Here is a 25263-nt window from a genome sequence, read left to right as displayed (position 1 = left end):
TCTCATTAGCACGTGTGTGTATAGTTGATAGGTCTAGCATGCGTGTAGGGGTGTGTGTGTGCGTGGTGGAGTGCGTTTGCACGTATGTTCAGATACTATAGCTTGTACTCAAAGTGGAGAGCTCTCAAAAAAAAAAGTGACGTCCTCGTCACGCACAAGGTCCTTAGGTGGCTTTGTGTATCTCATTAGCACGTGTGTGTATAGTTGATAGGTCTAGCATGCGTGTAGGGGTGTGTGTGCGTGGTGAAGTGCGTTTGCACGTATGTTCAGATACTACAGCTTGTACTCAAAGTGGAGAGCTCTCAAAAAAAAAAAAGTAATCACAAACCAATAGCTTCAGTCATCTTCTTTGAATCCAAATGCCAACACTCCTACTGCGCTTGCTCGTGTCATGCCTTCTTTGCCTGCAAACATATGTAGGTGCAAAACGGCATGAAAGCATGATCTCACTCAATTCACAATAAATGGCACTTCTTCGCTGGAAGTCCACTCTCAGGATCTCATCAGTGCATATGAGCTCCTGGAAGAACACCACAAGCCTCTGCAACTGGACAGGGATCATGTGTAGTCGTAGTGTCATCCGCCATGGACGACGACACCGTCTGCCATGGCCAGTGGTGACCAACATCTCCCTTCCAGCTTCTGGCATCCATGGCCAGCTTCGTGAGCTTGACTTCTCATCTCTACCATATCTCACATATATTGATCTCAGCAAAAACAGTCTCTCTGGTCCAATACCCTCAAATATCAACTCTCTGTCAGCTCTTGTGCACCTTGAACTTCAATTGAACCTGCTCACAGGAAGAATACCAGATGAGATTGGTGAACTACGAAGTCTCACCACACTATCCCTTTCCTTTAACAACCTCACCGGACACATCCCTGCTTCCTTGGGGAATCTAACGATGGTAACCACATTTTTCGTACACCAAAATATGATCTCCAGTTTCATCCCAAAGGAAATAGGACTGCTAGCTAACCTGCAGAGTTTAAGTCTAAGCAACAACACATTGACCGGAGAGATACCCAGAACTCTAGCAAATCTAACCAACCTAGCTACTTTGCAACTATATGGTAATGAACTGTCAGGGCCTATACCCCAAAAACTTTGCATGCTCACGAAGATCCAATATCTTGAACTTAGCGGTAATAAACTTACTGGTGAACTTCCTTCATGTTTATCCAATCTAACAAAGATGAAAGAACTTTACCTACACCAAAACCAAATCACGGGTTCCATCCCAAAAGAGATAGGAATGCTTGCTAACCTGCAACTTTTAAGTTTAGGCAATAATACCTTTAGCGGCGAGATACCCACAACTCTAGCAAATCTGACCAACCTAGCTACTTTGTACCTATGGGGTAATGAACTTTCGGGGCCTATACCCCAAAAACTCTGCATGCTCACCAAGATGCAATACCTTGGTCTTAACAGTAACAAACTTACTAGCGAAATCCCTGCATGTTTATCCGATCTAACGAAAATGGAAAAACTTTACCTATACCAAAACCAAATCACAGGTTCCATCCCAAAAGAGATAGGAATGCTTGCTAACCTGCATCTTTTAAATGTAGGCAACAATGCCTTTAGCGGCGAGATACCCATAACTCTATCAAATCTGACCAACCTAGCTACTTTGTACCTATGAGGTAATGAAATTTCGGGGCCTATACCCCAAAAACTCTGTATGCTCACCAAGATGCAATACCTTGGTCTTAACATTAACAAACTTACTGGCGAAATCCCTGCATGTTTATCCAATCTAACGAAAATGGAAGAACTTTACCTATACCAAAACCAAATCACAGGTTCCATCCCAAAAGAGATAGGAATGCTTGCCAACCTGCAGCTTTTAAGTTTAGGCAACAATACCTTCAGCGGCGAGATACCCATAACTTTATCAAATCTAACCAACCTGGCTATTTTGTACCTATGGGGTAATGAACTTTCGGGGCCTATACCCCCAAAACTATGCATGCTCGCCAAGATGCAATACATTGGTCTTAACAATAACAAACTTACTGGTGAACTTCCTGCTAGCTTAGGAAACCTTACCAGGCTAGTGACACTATCCCTCCATGATAATCAGATATCTGGCTCCATCCCCCAAGAAATCGGAAATTTGGTGAACCTCAATATTTTGGATTTTGAATATAATAAAATTTCAGGCTCAGTACCAAAAACTTGTAAAATCAAAGGTGTTTTTGATTATTATTCTGTGATGAACAATTGGCATCGGAGTTTATTGGTTTTGTTATTTGGAATTTATTCACGAAGTGGTTTTGAGATGATTGGATTTACAGGTGAATCGCAGGTTCTATTATTTCATGTGACCGGTCAGACCGGGCAGTGTGTGCCGGTCAGACCGGCGTGTATCGCGCGGTCAGACCGGCGCAGCCCGCGGTCTGACCGGCCGACTCTGTGTCGGTTTCGGTTTCAGGTTGTTTGTTTGGATATCCGTGATTGTTTCATGATTATGGCTTCTAGATGGATACTATACGTATGTAATACTGTTGTTTGCTAACAATGAGTCAAGTTGGAGTTAGCTTGGTCTCGGAATATGGTTTCTTTGTTTATTTCATGTGTAGGTGACTCAATGCCTCGGGAGAGTATTTGCGGTGATGGACCGGGAGTCGGCTTGGGGATAAGATGACGTTCGTGGTGGTCAGAGATCATGCGGGATACTTAAGCTAGAGTTGATGCACGTGGTTGATGGAGATTCCATATGGAATACGATGGAGGTATTGTGTGCGTATGGGATGCGGAGTCGAATTTGGAAGGAGTCCAAATTTGGTATGATTGGTTATGTAAAGTTTGTTTCTTGTACTAGAGGGTTTCCTAAGGTGTTTAGGACTTCTAGTATGAGTTTGGTTCATGGCTTTAGGCTGTCTACCTCGGGTATAAATAGAGGCGGAGCGTGAGTCTTCCCGGTATCGCTTTTGAGAGCAATTGAGTTTAGTTTTGAGTTAGGGTTTCAAGTTTAGTCGAAATTTTTGTAAGGAGTGCTGTTGGTGCACTTTGTAAACACAGAGAGAATCAATAAAGTCGTCATCCACTTTAAGAGTTCTTCGATTTGTGTTTCACCGAGTTTCGGCGGTCTAACCGACGACTCACCGACGGTCAGACCGGCGGCATCCGAGCGGTCAGACCGGCAGATCAATCTCGGTCCGACCGAACTCCGTCGATTTCGAGGGTAACTTTTATTTCCGCTAAAAGTTTTCCCTTTTTGGGTATACCAACCATTCACCCCCCCCCCCTCTGGTTGGCTTAGTTATTGTGATTCGATCCTACAAGTGGTATCAGAGCCTTGTTTTCTTCTTTGGATTTTTATCGATCTAGAATTTTTGCCATGGCTGCTCCTGTTAGGTTTTCAACTAAGCCTCATGTTTTCGATGGAACGGATTTTTCTCATTGGTGTAGTAGGATGCAATCTTATATTATGGCTGAAGATTATGATATTTGGAGAAAAGTTTCTCATCCTTATGTGATTCCTGAAGTTATTAATACTGCTGCTGCAAAAACTAAGTTTGAACAAAATTGCAAAGCTCGCAATATTCTTTTGAGTGGGATTTCTCGTTCGGATTATGATCGTGTTGCGCATTTTCAAACTGCTCATGAGATTTGGAATGCTTTGAGTAACTTTCATCAAGGAACAAATAACATTAAAGAACTTCGTCGTGCTATTTTCAAAAAGGAGTACATTAAATTTGAGATAAAACCTGGAGAAGCTTTGGATGACTATCTTTCTAGGTTTAATAAAATTTTGAGTGATCTTAGATCTGTTGATTTTTCTTATTATGCTAATTATCCACAATCTGAGATTTCTCATCACTTTTTGAATGGTCTTGACATGTCTATTTGGGAGATAAAAGTTACATCTATTCAGGAGTCTGTTAACATGTCTACTTTGACTTTAGATTCACTTTACACAAAATTGAAAACACATGAGATGAACGTTCTTTCTCGTAAAGTTGATTCTAAGTCAAGTGCTTTGGTTTCTTCTTCATCTTCTTTGGATGTTGATGCTTCTTCATCAAAGTCTTCTTTTCTAGCTATTTTTAATGCCACATCCGATGATCAACTCGAACAGATCGAGGAGGAGGATTTGGCTTTGGTTGCTAACAGAATTGCTCGAGCTATGAATAATGCTAGGAACAGGAAAAGATGTGGTCCAAACCGTTGCTTTGAATGTGGTTCAATTGATCATCTTCGTTTGCATTGTCCTAAGCTTGGGAGAGGCAAAAGAGAAGACAAAGATGGTGAGAAGACCAACGACAATAAGCCAAAGGGTACATTCAAAGGAAGGAAGATCAAGGAGAATCTCAAGAAGGCTTTTGATCAAGTCTACGTCGCGTTTGAGCCACTAAGCGACGTAGATGGTGATAGTGGAGATGAAGCTAAGGGAAAGAACATCTCCGGTGTTTGCTTCATGGCACGTGGTGAATCAGATTCAGAGTGTGAAAACAATGAGGTAAGTGCTTTTGAGGAAGCTATTAATATTTTGAGTGCAAAAAATAAGAAGTGTGAGAAGATGTATAGAAAACAGGAATTTATCATTGAATCTCTTAATTCTGAAATTGCTAGATTAAAATCTCTTATTCCTAATGATGATGATTGCAAAAGTTGTGAGGTTTTAATGAATGAGATTTCAAAAATTAGAGAGGTTAATGTTGCACATGATTTGAAAAATAAATCTTCTCTTGCTCTTACTTTTGCTTTGCACACACGCACTTTGGATGAGTTGTTTTTAACTAAAAAGTTGTTGCAAAAATATCAAATTGCTTTTCATGCTAGTTTATGTTTAACATGATTTCTGCTAAAAAGTTAAAACAACCTCGTGATGTTTTGGATTGCTCAACATGTAATTTGAATAAGATGAAATTGAAAGATGCTTTAGGTCGTGTTGAGTACATGGAAGATGTTGTGAAAAACAATGAAGTGTTTTCTTGCCCCAAATGTCGTAAAAGCAAAGGTGTCATAGTAGATTGTGAAAATTGTGCTAATTTAGAAAAAGAGGTTTCTTATTTGAAAAATTCATTGCTAAGATGTTCTGATGGTAAAAAGAACCTCAACATGATTTTAGATCAATCTAAGGTTAGCACAAATAATCGTGGTTTAGGTTTTAATCCTTATGCTCATAATCTAGACATCCTCCTGGTGTGTTAGGTGTTGGTGCTAGAAGTGGTGAGATTTTGGTTAAACCTGATACTAACAAAACTGTGTTTAAATCTGCTGGTATCATGTCTACCTAGAATGCATCTGCTTCAAAATCCAATGTTGTGCATGCAAAACCTCCTATTGTTGCTTGTGTTGCTAAGTCTTTCAATTCTACCAATGTGTCTAATCATCGTGAAAAATATACTTGTTCTTTTTGTGGCAAAGATGGACATATTGTTGGTTTTTGTTTCAGATTAGCTCATAAACAGAAAAAGGTGAGAGAGATTGCTTTTGCAAAATCAAAGTTGCAAAAATCGGGTTTTCCCTCGGGGAAACCGGTCAGACCACGGTGGGTCCCGCGGTCGGACCGGCGACCGATCAGACCGGCTACTGTGCCTCGGTCAGACCGGCGGTGCAGCAGCGGTCAGACCGGCCCCCGGTCAGACCGGCCACTGTACCTCGGTCAGACCGGCCTCGGAGGAATGTTTCTGAAAATTCTCAAACTGTTTTTGCACGTGGATATATGCCTATTAGATCTTCTGGTCGTGTATCTCAGTATTGGATTCCTAAATTTTTGTTATCATCTAACCCCAGTATTGAGGCTTCGACTTCTGCTTGTGTGTAGGCTTTGGTGGCAAGGAAGGATAACGTGTGGATCGTGGATTCCGGTTGTTCACGGCTGTTAGCAGTGAAATTTGGTAAGCCCGGAGTAGTCATCGGCTTAGAGTCAGCATCGGCTTCGAAGTCCTGAGATTAGCCGATGAGAGTTGTCAAGTCGTCAGTTGTCGGATTCTTGCTATATTCGGTAAAGGAAATTGATCTACTAAAGGAAGCTTATCCAGAAGAGACCGAGTTCAAAGAGAATGCGGCATGGCAAGTTATCTATTAATTATGAATAGTTTGTTAGTTTCCTTTTATCTTTAGGAAAGTGTGTTTAGTGTCCTATAAGGACTTTATCTTTTCCTTTTATATTTAGGAAAATTTCTTTCTTATCTGACAAGGACTTGTATCATCCCATGGGTATAAATATGTACACCCAGGGTCTATGTAATCTATCTTCACGATCAATACAATTCGGCGCATCGCCACCTTTTACCTTTTCTACTTTATTTTATCGTCCAGTGGGACTTGGCACCTGACGCGGGGCTTCATCGGTGTTCGATCTCTGGCTAAGGGGTAAGTCCAATGTTCCACCGACCCGGGCAATTGTATCGTTTACGTCGGCGTCGTTCATGGCTGCATCAGTACATTCGACCTCTTGGATTACTCTGGTTTGGATGATATATTTGCCTACCTATTTATCATATGTCTCTGTTAATCTAGTCTTAGCATATCAATTTAGCTATATCGGCTGCTTCTCAATTTAGCTCTAAATCGCGTTGCTAGATTAGATTAGCTTAGACATCTACCACCCTGAAAACTCAGTCAACGGCTTGATTGTCTAGATATTGTGTTTCTTTTCATACTTAGTGCTGCATCAGTTAAGTTTGATCCACTAAGTCGTGCTTAGAACCATAATCTCTAGCCTGCTTCTTGACTGCCAATAAGGGTTTCATCGGGGTTTCAGCCGATGAGTTATCTAGGCGTTGCATCGGCTTACAAGGATTGCATACATATTGGATTTAGCCGATCGCAACATAGATTTTACTGTTTATCTAATCCTGTGGATTTAATGACATCGGACCTCCAGCCGATGTATGCTTTAACCTTCGGATCAGTGCTTATTATATCTTGTTTCTAGCCGATTGGTTTATACTAGATTATATTGTTATTTTATTACATCATCATCAGCCGATTGACTTTATATCATTATCTACATTGGACATATAGCCGATTGCTTAAACCCTATCGCTATCGGCTGGTATCGGCATCGGCTATTATCAGCTATCGGCTGGAACTACTCCATCGGCTTGTCAGCCGATCGGTTGTTTTGATCTACTATTTGCACATCTTGTCAGTTGCAGGATCAAACTGACTGGCACGCCCGCATCTCATCAAGGTTTGGACCTGCACAGGAGCTAAGCAGATCTCCCAGGCCGGTGTGTTCGATTTTTTTTCGTCAATAGCGGCACATGACCGGTGATAAAAATTGGTTCTCCTCTCTCAAAAAGGCATCCAAGACTGAATCGATTATCTTTGGTGATGCTTCTACAAATGCCGTTCTCGCTACAGGTTTGGTTAAGGTAAACGAAAATTTTGAATTGAAGAATGTAGCTTTGGTTGAGGACTTAAAGTACAATTTGCTTTCAGTTTCACAAATTGTTGATGAAAATTTTGAGGTTCACTTTAAGAAAACTGGAAGTAAAGTTTTTGATTCTTGTGGTGATTCTGTGTTGAATATTTCTCGTTATGGAAGAGTGTTTAAAGCTGATTTTGAAAATCCTGTTTCACCTGTGATAACATGTTTGGTTGCTAAGTTTGATAAAGATGTGATGTTTTGGCATCGTAGACTTGGACATGTTGGTTTTGATCATCTCACTAGGTTAAGTGGTTTGGATCTTGTTCGTGGTTTGCCTAAACTTAAGAAAGATCTTGATTTAGTTTGTGCACCGTGTCATCATGCTAAGATGATTGCTTCTTCACATGCTCCTATTGTTTCTGTGATGACGGATGCACCGGGACAGCTATTACACATGGATACTGTTGGTCCAGCTAGAGTGCAATCCGTTGAACGAAAGTGGTATGTGTTGGTTATTGTTGACGATTTTTCTCGATATTCTTGGGTTTTCTTTATGGCAACTAAGGACGAAGCTTTTCAACACTTTCGTGGTTTGTTTCTTCGATTGGATCTCGAATTTCCTGGTTCTTTGAAAAGAATTCGAAGTGATAATGGTGGTGAGTTTAAAAATGCTTCTTTTGAACAATTTTGCAACGAAAAAGGTCTTGAACATGAATTTTCTTCTCCTCGTGTTCCTCAACAAAACGGTGTTGTTGAAAGGAAAAACTGTGTTTTGGTTGAGATGGCTAGAACGATGTTGGATGAATATAAAACTCCTAGAAAATTTTGGGCTGAGGCGATTAATACTACGTGTTATATTTCAAATCGGATTTTCTTGAGATCAAAACTTGGAAAAACTTCTTATGAACTTCGATTTGGACGTCAACCCAAAGTTTCACATTTGGGTGTTTTTGGTTGCAAGTGCTTTGTCTTGAAATCTGGAAATTTGGATAAGTTTGAGGCACGTTCTACCGATGGATTGTTTCTTGGTTCCCCCGCACATACACGTGGTTATCGTGTACTTATTTTGGAGACTAACAAAATCGTTGAGACATGTGAAGTTTCTTTTGATGAGGCTAGTCCAGATACTAGACCCGATATTGCAGGTACACTGTCACAGGTTCAGGGGGAGGATGGTCGTATTTTTGAAGAAAAGAGCGAAGACAACGACGACGAGGTCGGCTCGGCCGGTCAGACCGGGTGCCAGGCCGGTCAGACCGAGCGCCAGGCCGGTCAGACCAACACAGGAGGTGCGGTCAGACCGGCCAGGCTCGTCGGGTTCCGGTACTGTTGATGCTGATCGAGATGGTCCTTCGGAGATTACAACTTCGACCAGTACTGATACTGTCACGCCCGGAAATTCATTAGTAATTTCCAAACTTATTTGTGCATAAAATCCTCGTCCAGGAATCAGCCGAGGTACACAAACTGACAATTTAATATACAGATTCATCAATAACTAAAGCGAATAAATACTTACTTAAGAGGCACTTAGTCCTCAACATGAAGAAAACTGCAGCGGAAAATAAAATCTAGCGAAGCTCCGGCTCCACTCCCACAGGCAGCTCAACTGGGGTATAAGCCAAACGTCTTCTCCTTCGCAACTTGTCTTCAACTGAGGTTGATTGATTATTGCAAGGTGAGCATATGACATACTCAGCAAGCCACACAGCAAATATACAAGTGCACAAGGATACCAAAGGATGGCATAATATAGGCTCATTTGCAAAAGCAGCATTTAGCAAAACATTTAAGAGAAGTAAAACAGTGGAGTAATTAATCAGAAATTTTAATCAACACTGAACAGCACACCCATGCTGCACAGGCCCAACCATCCTGAACAACCATACCCGGCTGTACAGAACTAATCTCCAAACCAGGAGCTAAGCAAATTATTACCAGGTATAACATCCATAATTATTGTGGGAGGTGTGGGACTAATCACGAAAAACATTGCTCAACCCGCCCATAACCGCGGGCACGGCTATTCGAATAGTTTTACTCTGGCCAGAGGTGTACCACTGTACCCACAAGACACAGCCTCAACATCATGTCTACCATGCGTCGCGATACTGGAAAGTATCCGAATAGAGGCTGTGACAATACCCTCTGCATAACACAACTCACCACAGTGCACCATTCCTGGATCATAATCACCCCCTTATAAAACAAGGCATGGACTCCCCAGCGACCCCCGTGGGCTTATCTCCGCCACTTCTCAGTCTGGTGCTCCGCAATGAATCATGCTATACAAAAAGGTAAAGCCGTTGCCCACGCTGGCTTGTGGTTGTCACGGTTAATGTTTCACAACAGTAGCTCGCGAACCGGTCCTTAATTGTCATGAGCACGACTCTCAAAACCATGTGCTCACAACCCACCATTATCAAGTTTTAGTTGGCAAGTAATTTATTAACCAATCACGATTGACCATCGTGAGCTACCATTAAACCATCATTAAATAATAATGAATCATAAGTTATCCCAATAGTGTGCTAATGTTTCTAAGCATGGCTAAGCAATCACATCTAATATCTAGCTGAACCAATATATAAAGCTCAACTAGTCAAATTATAATAACCCAAGGTATCAAGGATTAAAGTAATCAATGCAAACAGGCCATAACAAAGGAATAGGTTCACACCACCCAATGACATTCGAAAATAAATGCACAGTTGAAATAAATAGCGAATTTAAATATAGGATCAACATGCTCAAAGGATTGTGTTTAGGATCAGTGAGACTTGCCTTGCAATAATCGGTCTTGAATTAATCTTCTTGAACACTTCCGACGCACTCGCGAACCTTCGCAACGACGGAAACGACAAGCTAACACGCAAAACAAGGAAAAGACTAATAAAAACCAAATAAACAATACATAAAAAGTAAACAAACATGTAGATCATATTTTTGGATGAATTATAAGACTTGAACGGCCTCATTCTGACTTCAAATGAATTTATTATGAATTTTACAAGATTAAATCTATTTAAAGCCCATTTAAAAAGAATTAAATAAATTTAATTCAGTTTATGGACAATTTTAATATGTAGATCTTTATTTTACACAACTTTTGCAACTTGAACCACATTAAACTGAGTTCAAATGAATTAGTTATGAATTTTTAAAGATTAAATCGGATTAAAACCTTTAAATTGATTTTAATTGAATTATGACGCAATAATGAATTATTTTTGAAAAGGAAAAGAAGGATTATTGCGTCAGCGGGCTAGGGTTTCGGTGGACCGGGCGCACGGCGGCGGTTCACGGGAACGGACGGCCGAGATCGATCCATCCAAAACGGACGGCCGAGATCGAACGGTCCACGACCGGCTCACGGGAGACGGGGACGATGACGTCAGCGATGACGTCACCACCGGCGGCGGCGGCTCGGCGGCTCGGACGCGCACGCTCGCCGGCGAACGGCGGCGCTTCGGCACGAACGGAGGGCACCAACGGGTAGAGGGCGACGCGACGAACTCACCGGTGACCAAAGAAGCGGCGGAGGAACAACGGACAGCGCCGGCGACGAGGAAAAGCGGCGGCGGTCTTCGGGTCGACGGTGACGGTGGTGCTCCGGCGGTCTTCGGCGGTGGCGAAGGGGCGGACGAGGACGGCGGCGACTTGGCGACCACGATGGCGACCTTCCCGAGCGACGGCGACAGCTGAAACGGCAGCGGCGCACGGCTGGAGCGACGGCGGCGACGGCGGCGCTAGGGCACACGGCGCTAGAGCGCTACGGGCGACGAGAGACGAAGGCGAGGGTGGCGACGGGTAGAGGAGAGCTCGGGGGTCCTTATAAAGGGGCTAGCGAGCGGCGACGGAGGCCCACGGCGACCGGCGGCGAGAAGGAAAGATCGGGTTCGGGAGAGAGAGAGAGGAATCCGATTCAAACTCGAATCCACCGGTTTCCAAAGAAAATTAGCCGATGTTTCCAAAAGAGAAAAGGAAGAGGAGATCTCAAGGATCATTTGCCCTCAAACAATTCGGCCGGAGATGGAAAAGAGCGACGGAATTGGAAAGCGGCGGCGGCGCGGCTCGGCTAGGGTTTCGGGCGGCGGCGGTGGCGCGAGGAAGACGACTCCGACAGACGGGGCCCACCTGTCAGCGGCTGAGAGAGAGAGGAGAGCGGCGGCTCGGCGGACTGGGCCGGACTGGGCCGAGGGAAAGAGAAAGAGAAGGGTTTTGGGCCGGCTTTCGGCCCAAAGCCAAAAGAAGACTTTTAAAACCTTTTTCAATTTAAATTATTCCTTAAATGCAATTCCATTTATTAAAAATACTTCCTTAGCTCAAATAAATCCCAGAAAAATCTAGGAATTATAGAATTAAGCAAAGTATTTAATGAAATTTTATCTGGCCCAATTTTATATTGAGATTTAACAAATTAAAATTAGATCTTCTCTTCTAGGCTTTTAAAATCATTTCTAATAATTCCTTTTAAACAACAATTTATAATTTAAGGATTTTTAAACAAGAAAAGCTCTTAACAATTATAATTAGATCATTAATGATCAAATAATTACTGAACTGTTCTTTGTATTATTTAAGAATTGAGCTCTGAAAAATCCGAGAAAATTTCAGAGAGTTGACTTAATCATGGAGAATTTAATAAAAATTAAATCCATCCATGCTTTAGATTTAAGAAATTTTATTTCCCACATTTAACTTCACTTGTAAATTAAAAAACATTTAATATAAATTCTATTATTAATTTATTAAATAATTTATAAATCCTGAAACGAAAATCAGGATGTGACAAACTACCCCCCTTACAAAGAATCTCGTCCCGAGATTCGGAATGGCTAGAAAGAAAAAGGCATAGGTAAACTGCAGTCTATCTTATTCCATAACTGCGATAATTATTCTAAGGCTTTAAAGAAAACTACTGCTGCCTTGAAACTGGTGGCTGAGTTGTAACACTTGAAGACACAACTCTTGAAGACGCAACTGGCACTGCATTGGCTCCTGTGACAACAATGTTATTGACCTGACCTTGCGGCTGCTGATGCTTCGGCTTCGGACACTCTCTTGCAAAGTGGCCTGGCTTGTAACAGTTGAAACATACCTGCTGCTCCCTTCCACTACTGTTATTCACTTGAGACTGATCCTGCTGAACTGGCACCGGCTGATTAGCTTGCTCGATGTTAACTTCATTGCTTTCATTAGTCTTTGATTTGATCTCACCACCGATGTTCAATGGTTGCGACTGTCCTTGACCAGTGGAAAAAGATTCACCAATTTGAAGTGGCTTGATACGCTGCCTCTGGCTACTACCTTGTGCCTCCTGGAATACAGTCATTTTCCTTTTACGGTTATCCATCCTGTTCTTCTTGTCTTCAAGTCGAATTGCTTTATCAACCAGCTGCTGAAAATCAACATAGTCATGGGAGATCAACGTAACTGACAGTTCATCCTTCAGGCCTTCCAAGAACTTCTCCTGCCTTTCCTCGTCAGTACGCACATCTTCTGGAGCATAACGTGCCAGACGATTGAACTCATGAAGATACTCTGCCACGGTATGATCCCTTTGCTTCAATGCCCTGAACTCACGCTTCTTCAAAGAAACAACTCCTGTAGGTATGTGTGTCTTCTCGAATGCTTCCGTGAAGTCCGCCCAAGTGATTGGTTGTCCTTCTGCTCTGTTCATCCGGAAATGATCCCACCATTCTGATGCAGGTCCTTGCAACTGATGTGAAGCGAAAACAACTTTCTCCTGATCCGTACACTGGAGCAGTTCCAACTTCTTCTCAACAGCGTGTAGCCAATCACCTGCTTCCACTGGGTTGGTAGTGCTAGAAAAGGTAGGTGGCCTCACACGAAGAAAATCAGCTAACTTGTTCTGCGGCGGTGGAGCATTGTTGTTCCCTTGGTTGAGCTGATTCTGCATCTGCTGTATCATCATGTTCATTAACTGAGTCTGTTGAGCCAGAACTTGAGCAAGAGTTGGGTTCCCTTCATTGTTATTGTTTCCACTTCCACTGGCGCGAGTGTTCACCATCTATTGCAAATTAGAGAAGATAGAAGGAGAGGGGTTACACTAAAGACAAGACCTTAACTAGGTTATCACTGATCTGGTGTGTGTAGACCATTATATTGTTCAAGTTGATTAAGCAAGCAACCTAGTATAATTACATGCTCATCACTGAACTACTCCAATGATGGGAATGCAACCATACCTACACACAAGCAAGCAACAAACGTTCTATCCTACTAACTATTCTTCAAAGACACTTTGGCGGCATAGGGTTCTAAGGTAGGATGCAAACTTCATTCCTTCTTGACACTTGGCACTTCGGTCCTTCCTCGATCCACTTGACTGGCCTCCATAAGTTGACCACATCAACATCTTCTAGTTTCAACAACTAGTTTCAGAACTACTCAAGTTGAAAGCAGGAGGGAAGAGGATGATAAAATGATTTATAGAGAATTCTAGAGAAGGAAGAAAGGAAAATTTTCACAAATCATGTTTTCGGAAAATTAGTCCTTAAGGTTTGACCATTTGGCTTATCCTACAGTCGAGATGGCTCTGATACCAACTTGTCACGCCCGGAAATTCACTAGTAATTTCCGAACTTATTTGTGCATAAAATCCTCGTCCAGGAATCAGCCGAGGTACACAAACTGACAATTTAATATACAGATTCATCAATAACTAAAGCGAATAAATACTTACTTAAGAGGCACTTAGTCCTCAACATGAAGAAAACTGCAGCGGAAAATAAAATCTAGCGAAGCTCCGGCTCCACTCCCACAGGCAGCTCAACTGGGGTATAAGCCAAACGTCTTCTCCTTCGCAACTTGTCTTCAACTGAGGTTGATTGATTATTGCAAGGTGAGCATATGACATACTCAGCAAGCCACACAGCAAATATGCAAGTGCACAAGGATACCAAAGGATGGCATAATATAGGCTCACTTGCAAAAGCAGCATTTAGCAAAACATTTAAGAGAAGTAAAACAGTGGAGTAATTAATCAGAAATTTTAATCAACACTGAACAGCACACCCATGCTGCACAGGCCCAACCATCCTGAACAACCATACCCGGCTGTACAGAACTAATCTCCAAACCAGGAGCTAAGCAAATTATTACCAGGTATAACATCCATAATTATTGTGGGAGGTGTGGGACTAATCATGAAAAACATTGCTCAACCCGCCCATAACCGCGGGCACGGCTATTCGAATAGTTTTACTCTGGCCAGAGGTGTACCACTGTACCCACAAGACACAGCCTCAACATCATGTCTACCATGCGTCGCGATACTGGAAAGTACCCGAATAGAGGCTGTGACAATACCCTCTGCATAACACAACTCACCACAGTGCACCATTCCTGGATCATAATCACCCCCTTATAAAACAAGGCATGGACTCCCCAGCGACCCCCGTGGGCTTATCTCCGCCACTTCTCAGTCTGGTGCTCCGCAATGAATCATGCTATACAAAAAGGTAAAGCCGTTGCCCACGCTGGCTTGTGGTTGTCACGGTTAATGTTTCACAACAGTAGCTCGCGAACCGGTCCTTAATTGTCATGAGCACGACTCTCAAAACCATGTGCTCACAACCCACCATTATCAAGTTTTAGTTGGCAAGTAATTTATTAACCAATCACGATTGACCATCGTGAGCTACCATTAAACCATCATTAAATAATAATGAATCATAAGTTATCCCAATAGTGTGCTAATGTTTCTAAGCATGGCTAAGCAATCACATCTAATATCTAGCTGAACCAATATATAAAGCTCAACTAGTCAAATTATAATAACCCAAGGTATCAAGGATTAAAGTAATCAATGCAAACAGGCCATAACAAAAGAATAGGTTCACACCACCCAGTGACATTCGAAAATAAATGCACAGTTGAAATAAATAGAGAATTTAAATATAGGATCAACATGCTCAAAGGATTGTGTTTAGGATCTGTGTGACTTGCCTTGCAATAATCGGTCTTCAATTAATCTTCTTGAACACTTCCGACGCACTCGCGAACCTTCGCAACGACGGAAACGACAAGCTAACACGCAAAACAAGGAAAAGACTAATAAAAACCAAATAAACAATACATAAAAAGTAAACAAACATGTAGATCATATTTTTGGATGAATTATGAGACTTGAACGGCCTCATTCTGACTTCAAATGAATTTATTATGAATTTTACAAGATTAAATCTATTTAAAGCCCATTTAAAAAGAATTAAATAAATTTAATTCAATTTATGGACAATTTTAATATGTAGATCTTTATTTTACACAACTTTTGCAACTTGAACCACATTAAACTGAGTTCAAATGAATTAGTTATGAATTTTTAAGGATTAAATCGGATTAAAACCTTTAAATTGATTTTAATTGAATTATGACGCAATAATGAATTATTTTTGAAAAGGAAAAGAAGGATTATTGCGTCAGCGGGCTAGGGTTTCGGTGGACCGGGCGCACGGCGGCGGTTCACGGGAACGGACGGCCGAGATCGATCCATCCAAAACGGACGGCCGAGATCGAACGGTCCACGACCGGCTCACGGGAGACGGGGACGATGACGTCAGCGATGACGTCACCACCGGCGGCGGCGGCTCGGCGGCTCGGACGCGCACGCTCGCCGGCGAACGGCGGCGCTTCGGCACGAACGGAGGGCACCAACGGGTAGAGGGCGACGCGACGAACTCACCGGTGACCAAAGAAGCGGCGAAGGAACAACGGACAGCGCCGGCGACGAGGAAAAGCGGCGGCGGTCTTCGGGTCGACGGTGACGGTGGTGCTCCGGCGGTCTTCGGCGGTGGCGAAGGGGCGGACGAGGACAGCGGCGACTTGGCGACCACGATGGCGACCTTCCCGAGCGACGGCGACAGCTGAAACGGCAGCGGCGCACGGCTGGAGCGACGGCGGCGACGGCGGCGCTAGGGCACACGGCGCTAGAGCGCTACGGGCGACGAGAGACGAAGGCGAGGGTGGCGACGGGTAGAGGAGAGCTCGGGGGTCCTTATAAAGGGGCTAGCGAGCGGCGACGGAGGCCCACGGCGACCGGCGCCGAGAAGGAAAGATCGGGTTCGGGAGAGAGAAAGAGGAATCCGATTCAAACTCGAATCCACCGGTTTCCAAAGAAAATTAGCCGATGTTTCCAAAAGAGAAAAGGAAGAGGAGATCTCAAGGATCATTTGCCCTCAAACAATTCGGCCGGAGATGGAAAAGAGCGACGGAATTGGAAAGCGGCGGCGGCGCGGCTCGGCTAGGGTTTCGGGCGGCGGCGGCGGCGCGAGGAAGACGACTCCGACAGACGGGGCCCACCTGTCAGCGGCTGAGAGAGAGAGGAGAGCGGCGGCTCGGCGGACTGGGCCGGACTGGGCTGAGGGAAAGAGAAAGAGAAGGGTTTTGGGCCGGCTTTCGGCCCAAAGCCAAAAGAAGACTTTTAAAACCTTTTTCAATTTAAATTATTCCTTAAATGCAATTCCATTTATTAAAAATACTTCCTTAGCTCAAATAAATCCCAGAAAAATCTAGGAATTATAGAATTAAGCAAAGTATTTAATGAAATTTTATCTGGCCCAATTTTATATTGAGATTTAACAAATTAAAATTAGATCTTCTCTTCTAGGCTTTTAAAATCATTTCTAATAATTCCTTTTAAACAACAATTTATAATTTAAGGATTTTTAAACAAGAAAAGCTCTTAACAATTATAATTAGATCATTAATGATCAAATAATTACTGAACTGTTCTTTGTATTATTTAAGAATTGAGCTCTGAAAAATCCGAGAAAATTTCAGAGAGTTGACTTAATCATGGAAAATTTAATAAAAATTAAATCCATCCATGCTTTAGATTTAAGAAATTTTATTTCCCACATTTAACTTCACTTGTAAATTAAAAAACATTTAATATAAATTCTATTATTAATTTATTAAATAATTTATAAATCCTGAAACGAAAATCAGGATGTGACAGATACAGAATGTGGATCAACTTTAGAAGTCGCTGCTCCTTTACACATTCAACGACGACATCCGCCGGAACAAATCATTGGTAATATAGGTGAGCGGACTACAAGGTCTAAGGTAACGACTCATGATGTTTGTGCAAATTCTGCATTTGTTGCTTCTTTTGAACCTAAAGATGTGTCACATGTATTAACTGATGAATCGTGGATTAACGCCATGCATGAAGAACTTGAAAATTTTGAGAGAAACAAAGTTTGGACTTTAGTTGAACCACCTTCTGGACATAATATTATTGGAACCAAGTGGGTTTTCAAAAATAAACAAAATGAGGATGGTTTGATTGTGAGAAATAAAGCTAGACTTGTTGCTCAAGGTTTTACCCAGGTGGAGGGTTTGGATTTTAATGAAACTTTTGCTCCTGTTGCTAGAATTGAGGCAATTAGACTTTTGTTGGCTTTTGCTGCTTCAAAAGGTTTTAAATTGTTTCAAATGGATGTGAAAAGTGCTTTTCTAAATGGTTTTATACAGGAGGAAGTTTATGTCAAACAACCACCAGGTTTTGAAAATCCTGATTTTCCCAACCATGTTTTTGAATTGTCTAAAGCTTTGTATGGCTTGAAACAAGCACCTAGAGCATGGTACGATAGATTTAAGAACTTTTTGCTTGCGAAAGGTTTTACAATGGGAAAGGTTGACAAAATGCTTTTTGTTCTTAAGCATGGTGATAATCAACTTTTTGTTCAAATTTATGTGGATGATATCATCTTTGATTGTTCATCTCACGCTTTGGTTGTGGAGTTTGCTGAGACTATGCGTAGGGAATTTGAGATGAGCATGATGGGTGAGTTATCGTACTTTTTGGGATTGCAAATTAAGCAAACACCTCAAGGTACTTTTGTGCATCAAACGAAGTATACAAAGGATCTTTTGAGATGGTTCAAGATGGAGAATTGCAAGCCAATTTCAACACCAATTGGTTCTATAGCCGTATTGGATCCTGATGAAGATGGTGAAGCTGTTAATCAAAAGGAGTATAGAAGTATGATTGGATCTTTGTTGTATCTAACTGCTTATAGGCCAGACATACAATTTGTTGTGTGTTTGTGTGCACGCTTTCAAGCTTCTCCTCGTGCTTCACATCGTCAAGCGGTCAAGCGAATAATGAGGTATTTGAATCATACACTTGAGTTTGGAATTTGGTATTCTACTTCATCTTCTATATGCTTAAGTGGATATTCCGATGCTGATTTTGGTGGTTGTAGAATTGATAGGAAAAGTACTAGTGGAACATGTCATTTTCTTGGTACATCATTGATTGCATGGTCTTCTAGGAAACAATCTAGTGTTGCTCAATCAACTGCTGAATCTGAATATGTTGCTGCTGCTAGTTGTTGTTCACAGATTCTTTGGCTTTTATCTACTTTGAAAGATTATGGTCTTACTTTTGAGAAAGTACCTCTCTTTTGTGATAATACTAGTGCTATTAACATTGCTAAGAATCCTGTTCAACACTCACACACAAAGCACATTGATATTCGCTTTCACTTTTTGAGGGATCATGTTGAGAAGGGAGATGTTGAATTGCAGTTTTTGGACACAAAGTTGCAACTTGCTGATATTTTCACTAAACCTTTGGATTCTAATCGCTTTGCTTTTCTTCGTGGTGAATTGGGCATAATTCATCCTTTTGGCATGTTTTGAGGGGGAGTTTGTACCTCATGGTTTTATCAAGCAATAATATAACAATGAGGAAAATTGAGAAAAAGAGAGCTTTGTTTATACATATAGTATTTTCTTGTGCATGCTAGCAATACTTTGAAGGTTTATTTGTCTCTAGCATAGCTTGTATGTATTCTAGTCTTTTTCATAAGATTTAGATTTTGCTTTTAAGGAGATGATGCATGACACTTAAATTCTACTTGAATTAAGCAAATATGCAATGTTGATGCTAGCATATGGTTTGATTTCTAAATGCTTTATGTCTATGCTTTATTGAATTGTTATTCCTCAAATAGCTTTAATTGCTCATTGTGAAAAATAGAATAAAAATATGAAAAAAATGAATACCGAATCCTTGGAAACAGTCTTGACGACAAGGACGTATTCGATGTGAGCAAAATAATGGGTGCCGAATCTTTGGAAACAGTCTTGACGACAGGGACGTACCCAGAATAAAAGAGAAAAATATGAGCAAAAAGGCTCAAGAAAATAAAAAAGTTAAAAATTCTCTTGGTTATTTTGTGCTAAAGGTTATTTGAGAAAGAGTGATAAATGCAATAGGTATATGTGTTTAGTGTTTATTCTTCAACCTATCTGCTTGTTAAGATGTTGCATTATAAATCGTATGAAATCATGAATTTTGATTGTTGATTCAAGCTTAATTGTAAAGTCTTTGGTTCATGGTTATACTTTAATGCATGCTTGTTATATTATAGATGAGTTTATCTTCTTTTTATTGCAACACATGACATGATATGCTATATGTATGCTAAGCTCTTGAACATTAATGAACATAATTCCTATGCTTGATGAAATCATTGTCAAAAGGGGGAGAAGCAAAGGTAACTTTTTGACTTTTTGGGAGAAGCAAGGTGAATGTTTGGAGAAGAGAAGAGTTTTTGAGAAGAGCATGTTTTTTGTTCAATTGGGAATTTCTTTCTTTTACAAAGGGGAAGAAGTTTTCTTTTGGATTTTTGAATTTTCGAGCACGATGTGTACGTTTGTACGAAGTGTGCTTTTACCGCTTTTGTTTTTATTTTTCCAAACACCAAAACATTTTTGATGGATTTGCCAATGTGTTCATCAAGGGGGAGATTGTAAAATCAAAGGTGTTTTTGATTATTATTCTGTGATGAACAATTGGCATCGAAGTTTATTGGTTTTGTTATTTGGAATTTATTCACGAAGTGGTTTTGAGATGATTGGATTTACAGGTGAATCGCAGGTTCTATTATTTCATTTCATGTGACCGGTCAGACCAGGCAGTGTGTGCCGGTCAGACCGGCGTGTATCGCGCGGTCAGACCGGCGCAGCCCGCGGTCTGACCGGCCGACTCTGTGTCGGTTTCGGTTTCGGGTTGTTTGTTTGGATATCCGTGATTATTTCATGATTATGGCTTCTAGATGGATACTATACGTATGTAATACTGTTGTTTACTAACAATGAGCCAAGTTGGAGTTAGCTTGGTCTCGGAATATGGTTTCTTTGTTTATTTCATGTGTAGGTGACTAGATGCCTCGGGAGAGTATTTGCGGTGATGGACCGGGAGTAGGCTTGGGGATAAGCCGACGTCCGTGGTGGTCAGAGATCATGCGGGATACTTAGGCTAGAGTTGATGTACGTGGTTGATGGATATTCCATACGGCATACGATGGAGGTATTGTGTGTGTATGGGATGCGGAATCGAATTTGGAAGGAGTCCAAATTTGGTATGATTGGTTATGTAAAGTTTGTTTCTTGTACTAGAGGGTTTTCTAAGGTGTTTAGGACTTCTAGTATGAGTTTGATTCGTGGCTTTAGGCTGCCTATCTCGGGTATAAATAGAGAGAGAGCGTGAGTCTTCCCGGTATCGCTTTTGAGAGCAATTGAGTTGAGTTTTGAGTTAGGGTTTTGAGTTTTGTCAAAATTTTTGTAAGGAGTGTTGTTGGTGCACTTTGTAAACATAGAGAGAATCAATAAAGTCGTCATCCACTTTAAGAGTTCTTCGATTTGTGTTTCACCGGGTTTCGGCAGTCTAACCGACGACTCACCGGCGGTCACACCAGCGGCAAGGCGACGGTCAGACCGGCAGAACAATCTCAGTCAGACCGAACTCCGTCGATTTCGAGGGTAACTTTTATTTCCGCTAAAAGTTTTCGGTTTTTTGGTATACTAACCATTCACCCCTCCCCCCCTGGTTGTCTTAGTTATTGTGATTCGATGCTACAAAACTTTCGGTAACTTGGTGAACATCCAACTGATGACCATGTTTCATAACCGATTAACAGGTTCTCTTCCTCGGGAATTCGAAAATCTCACGGGCATACCAGACCTTTGGCTTGATAATAACCAATTTTCAGGACACTTGCCTGCATATGTATGCATGGGGGGCAGACTCAAAACTTTCATGGTTAGTGTGAATACCTTCGATGGCCCCATTCCGAGAAGCTTAAAGACATGTACAAGTTTGGTTAGAATTGCCGTGCACAAAAACCAGCTTACGGGAGACATATCTGAACATTTTGGTGTGTATCCACATCTCAAAACGGTCAGCTTGGCATACAATAGGTTCTCTGGGCAGATCACACCAAATTGGGTTGCTAGCCCCCAGCTTGAGGAAATGTATTTTCAAGGAAACATGATCACAGGTGTGTTACCTCCTGCTCTCTCTAAGTTGTCCAACCTAGGTGTGCTCAGACTTGATCTTAATAATATCAGTGGTGAGATTCCAGCAGAATTTGGAAATCTGAAAAGCCTATATAAGCTAAATTTATCATTCAATCAGCTCTCAGGATCTTTACCAGCACAGCTAGGAAAGCTAAGCAATTTAGGGTACCTTGATGTATCAAGAAACAATTTGAGTGGACCAATACCTGATGAACTAGGGGACTGCATCAGGTTAGAATCTTTGAAGATTAACAATAACAATATACATGGGAATTTGCCAGGCACAATTGGAAATTTGAAAGGCCTGCAAATCATATTGGATGCTAGTAACAACAAACTCGATGGTTTGTTGCCACAACAACTTGGAACCTTGCAGATGTTAGAGATTCTTAATTTGTCTCACAACCAGTTCAGAGGAAGTCTTCCATCATCCATCGCTAGCATGTTGAGCTTAACAGTTCTTGATGTGTCCTACAACAACTTGGAAGGACCTCTCCCTGCAGGACATCTACTTCAAAATGCATCAATAAGCTGGTTTATTCACAATAAAGGTTTGTGTGGTAATCTCTCTGGCCTGCCAACTTGTTATTCAGTTATAGCATCTGGTCACCATAAGCCAAAGCTACTAAGTTTGCTACTGCCAATTGTTCTTGTTGTGGTCATTGTCATTCTGGCTACAATTATTGTCATCACAAAGCTTGTTCATAACAAGAGAAAACAACAGCAAAGCGCTAGTGCTATTACTGTTGCAAGGAACATGTTTTCTGTCTAGAACTTCGATGGCAGACTAGCATTTGAGGATATCATCAGGGCAACCGAAAACTTCAATGATAAGCACATCGTTGGAATAGGAGGATCTGGCAAGGTCTACAAAGCACGACTCCAAGACGGGAATGTAGTCATTGTCGAGAAGCTTCATCCAGTTGAAGAAGAGTTAAATGATGAAACAAGACTTTAAGTCTTGTCACAAATCCGTCATAGAAGCAATGTCAAACTGTATGGATTCTGCTTCCATCCGAACTACAACTTTCTTGTCTATGACTACATTCAACGGGGAAGCCTCTATATGACCTTAAAAAATGAGGAGCTAGCAAAAGAACTGGATTGGTCTAAGAGAGTTACTCTTGTAAAAGATGTGGCTCAAGCTCTATCTTATTTGCACCATGACTGCAGTCCACCCATAATACATCGAGATATCACAAGTAACAACATCCTACTTGATACAGCTTTCAAGGCTTATGTCTCGGATTTTGGCACGGCAAGGATTTTGAAGCCGGATTCATCAAACTGGAGTGCATTAGCGGGGACATATGGCTACATAGCTCCTGGTATGTTCTGTAAAATTTGAGTAATACCTAAAGTGCAGTTTTCTCAATGATTATTACTTATTTCATTCTTGTCTGTTCTTTTCTTGGTGCAGAACTGTCCTTCACATGTGTCGTGACAGAGAAATGTGATGTTTATAGCTTTGGTGTTGTTGTTCTAGAGGTGGTAATGGGGAAGCATCCTATGGAATTGTTGCAAACTCTTTTGTCATCAGAACAGCAACATACATTGGTCAAAGAAATATTGGATGAACGGCCTACAGCACCCACAACAGCAGAAGAGGAAAGCATAGAAATTCTCATCAAGGTGGCCATTTCTTGCCTGGAAGCTTCTCCTCATGCAAGGCCAACAATGATGGAGGCATACCAGACTCTCATTCAGCAGCATTCCTCTAGCTCATGCCCTATACGTTTCAATGAAGTTACACTAGAACAACTAAGAAATACATAGATGTATAAATATGCTTGCGGTTTCTTGTAAAATATATATTAGTGTGTCTGCTTAAAGCTGAAAAGCTGCAGTTTGATTTGTTATCAAACACTTATTTCAGTTTCAGTAAGTTGCCTTAGCGCGAGGAAGACATTTTAGCGTATTAAGTATTGAGTATTCAGAGTTCAGTGTACTGCAAACGCATCAATCAAATGCTTAATAGGTTTGATTCTAATCCTTCCCTTGCATCCACCTAAGTAACCAATGCATTTGGTTAGAGGTCGTCATGAGGAAGCACGCATCCTGGAGATCTAGATCTTTTGCATCACCTCATCCTTGGTCTTTTTGCAATGCAGGAGTTGTATGATTTATCATAAACAGAAACCGATTGATCGATATGAATAATCTTCACTTGAATGAACTTTTCTCAATCGACAGATATGAATGATCGATCGATTCAAGTGTAGGCTATCAGAAGGAGAATTTAAAGAGATGGTCGTGAAGATATATGGCACGCGCGCCTGCGGCCTTGGAACCTCCGACATCACCGTCTTCGCCGATTGCCGCCGGCGGAGGGGAAGAAGAGGCCACCAATCCACAATCCCCACAACGGCTCATTATTTTCTAAAAAAACAGGGCTCATTAGTCCCATAATATCCATAATATATTTAATAGTATATTTACTTTGTGTTGGAAATGATGCCGCATTTAATATAATTTTCTTCATAATTAAGAAATTTGACTCGAAACAGAGGGAGTATAATCAACTAAGATGAAGTATCGAACATATGTAGTTACTGTCTTAAGAAGATTTTATTACTTTTCTGTCTCACATGTACCAATATAAAGCTAAAAGATAAGCCCTCCACTTTTTTTAAACTTTAATTCATTTGTTTTCTCCTTTTTATAACTTTCAGTATCTGTCCTCTACTTTCTTAAACTTTCTCCTTTTTTATTGGAAAATGAAGAAAGTTAAAAATAAAAAATAAAGGGGTTATTTGATAGGACTAGATATGCCCTGCAAAGAAGCAAAGCAGCTACAGTAACAAACGTAACATCACCACGACAGCCACTGCAGTCAGTCAACCGAACAACCCCCAAAGTCTCTGTGGAACGGAGGTTTCAATGAAATCCCTGAGCTTATTGTACTTTCCTGTAGTGTTCATTGCTGACCATGACAAACTTGTTCAATTATAGTTAGATATGTATCAGAAATACGGTGAAAGAATCAGCGGGAGAAGACGATCATATTCAAAATAGGAATTAATGTACTGGTTCATATTTCATGATAATGCTCAATTGTACACCTAGGCGGCTTGTTATGTGGTGATTAAGGGCAACTATTGTGTACTAACTTTGTAGCTTCTACATCAGTAGAATGGTTACTGCTTGTTGGGCAGAATTCCACAAAGTTTGGATGTAGAGGTCGGATTTTAATCCATTTCTAAAAAATATCATCTGCTTCCTACATAAACCTTTCACCGTAGTTTGACAAATTGCAAAATACTAAATCAAACTCAAGATGGGTTTTTCTGTATAGTGTTACGCGCTTATGTCTTCATCACAAACTTGCAGAAGAAAATATATGTACTCCCTCTGAAATGTTTGACGTTGGTTAGTTCCATTCAACAAGAAGAGCGGAGGGAGTAGATCCGTTCGACAAAATGAGATCAACAAATCATCGAGAAGTACATCCCAAATTCTCAGTGCTAGTACGTAAGATAGCTTGATTGCTTGTCCACCCAAGTTCAATACGCGCATTCTGGTGTTATCATGGCTGTTTACTTGAGTAACCAATGCATTAGAAAGGAGCAAAATGCAAAGCACA

General features: G+C 41.2%; 1 pseudogene; it reads left to right on the top strand.

Moving 5' to 3' along the window:
• Positions 1-464: 464 nt before the first annotated feature.
• Positions 465-23456, top strand: LOC107279037 (MDIS1-interacting receptor like kinase 2-like; annotated as a pseudogene).
• The last annotated feature ends 1807 nt before the right edge of the window (positions 23457-25263 follow it).

The sequence above is a fragment of the Oryza sativa genome, chromosome 10 (assembly GCF_034140825.1).
Source record: "Oryza sativa Japonica Group chromosome 10, ASM3414082v1".
Lineage (NCBI taxonomy): Eukaryota > Viridiplantae > Streptophyta > Magnoliopsida > Poales > Poaceae > Oryza > Oryza sativa.
This window is presented reverse-complemented; position numbering and strand designations above follow the sequence as displayed.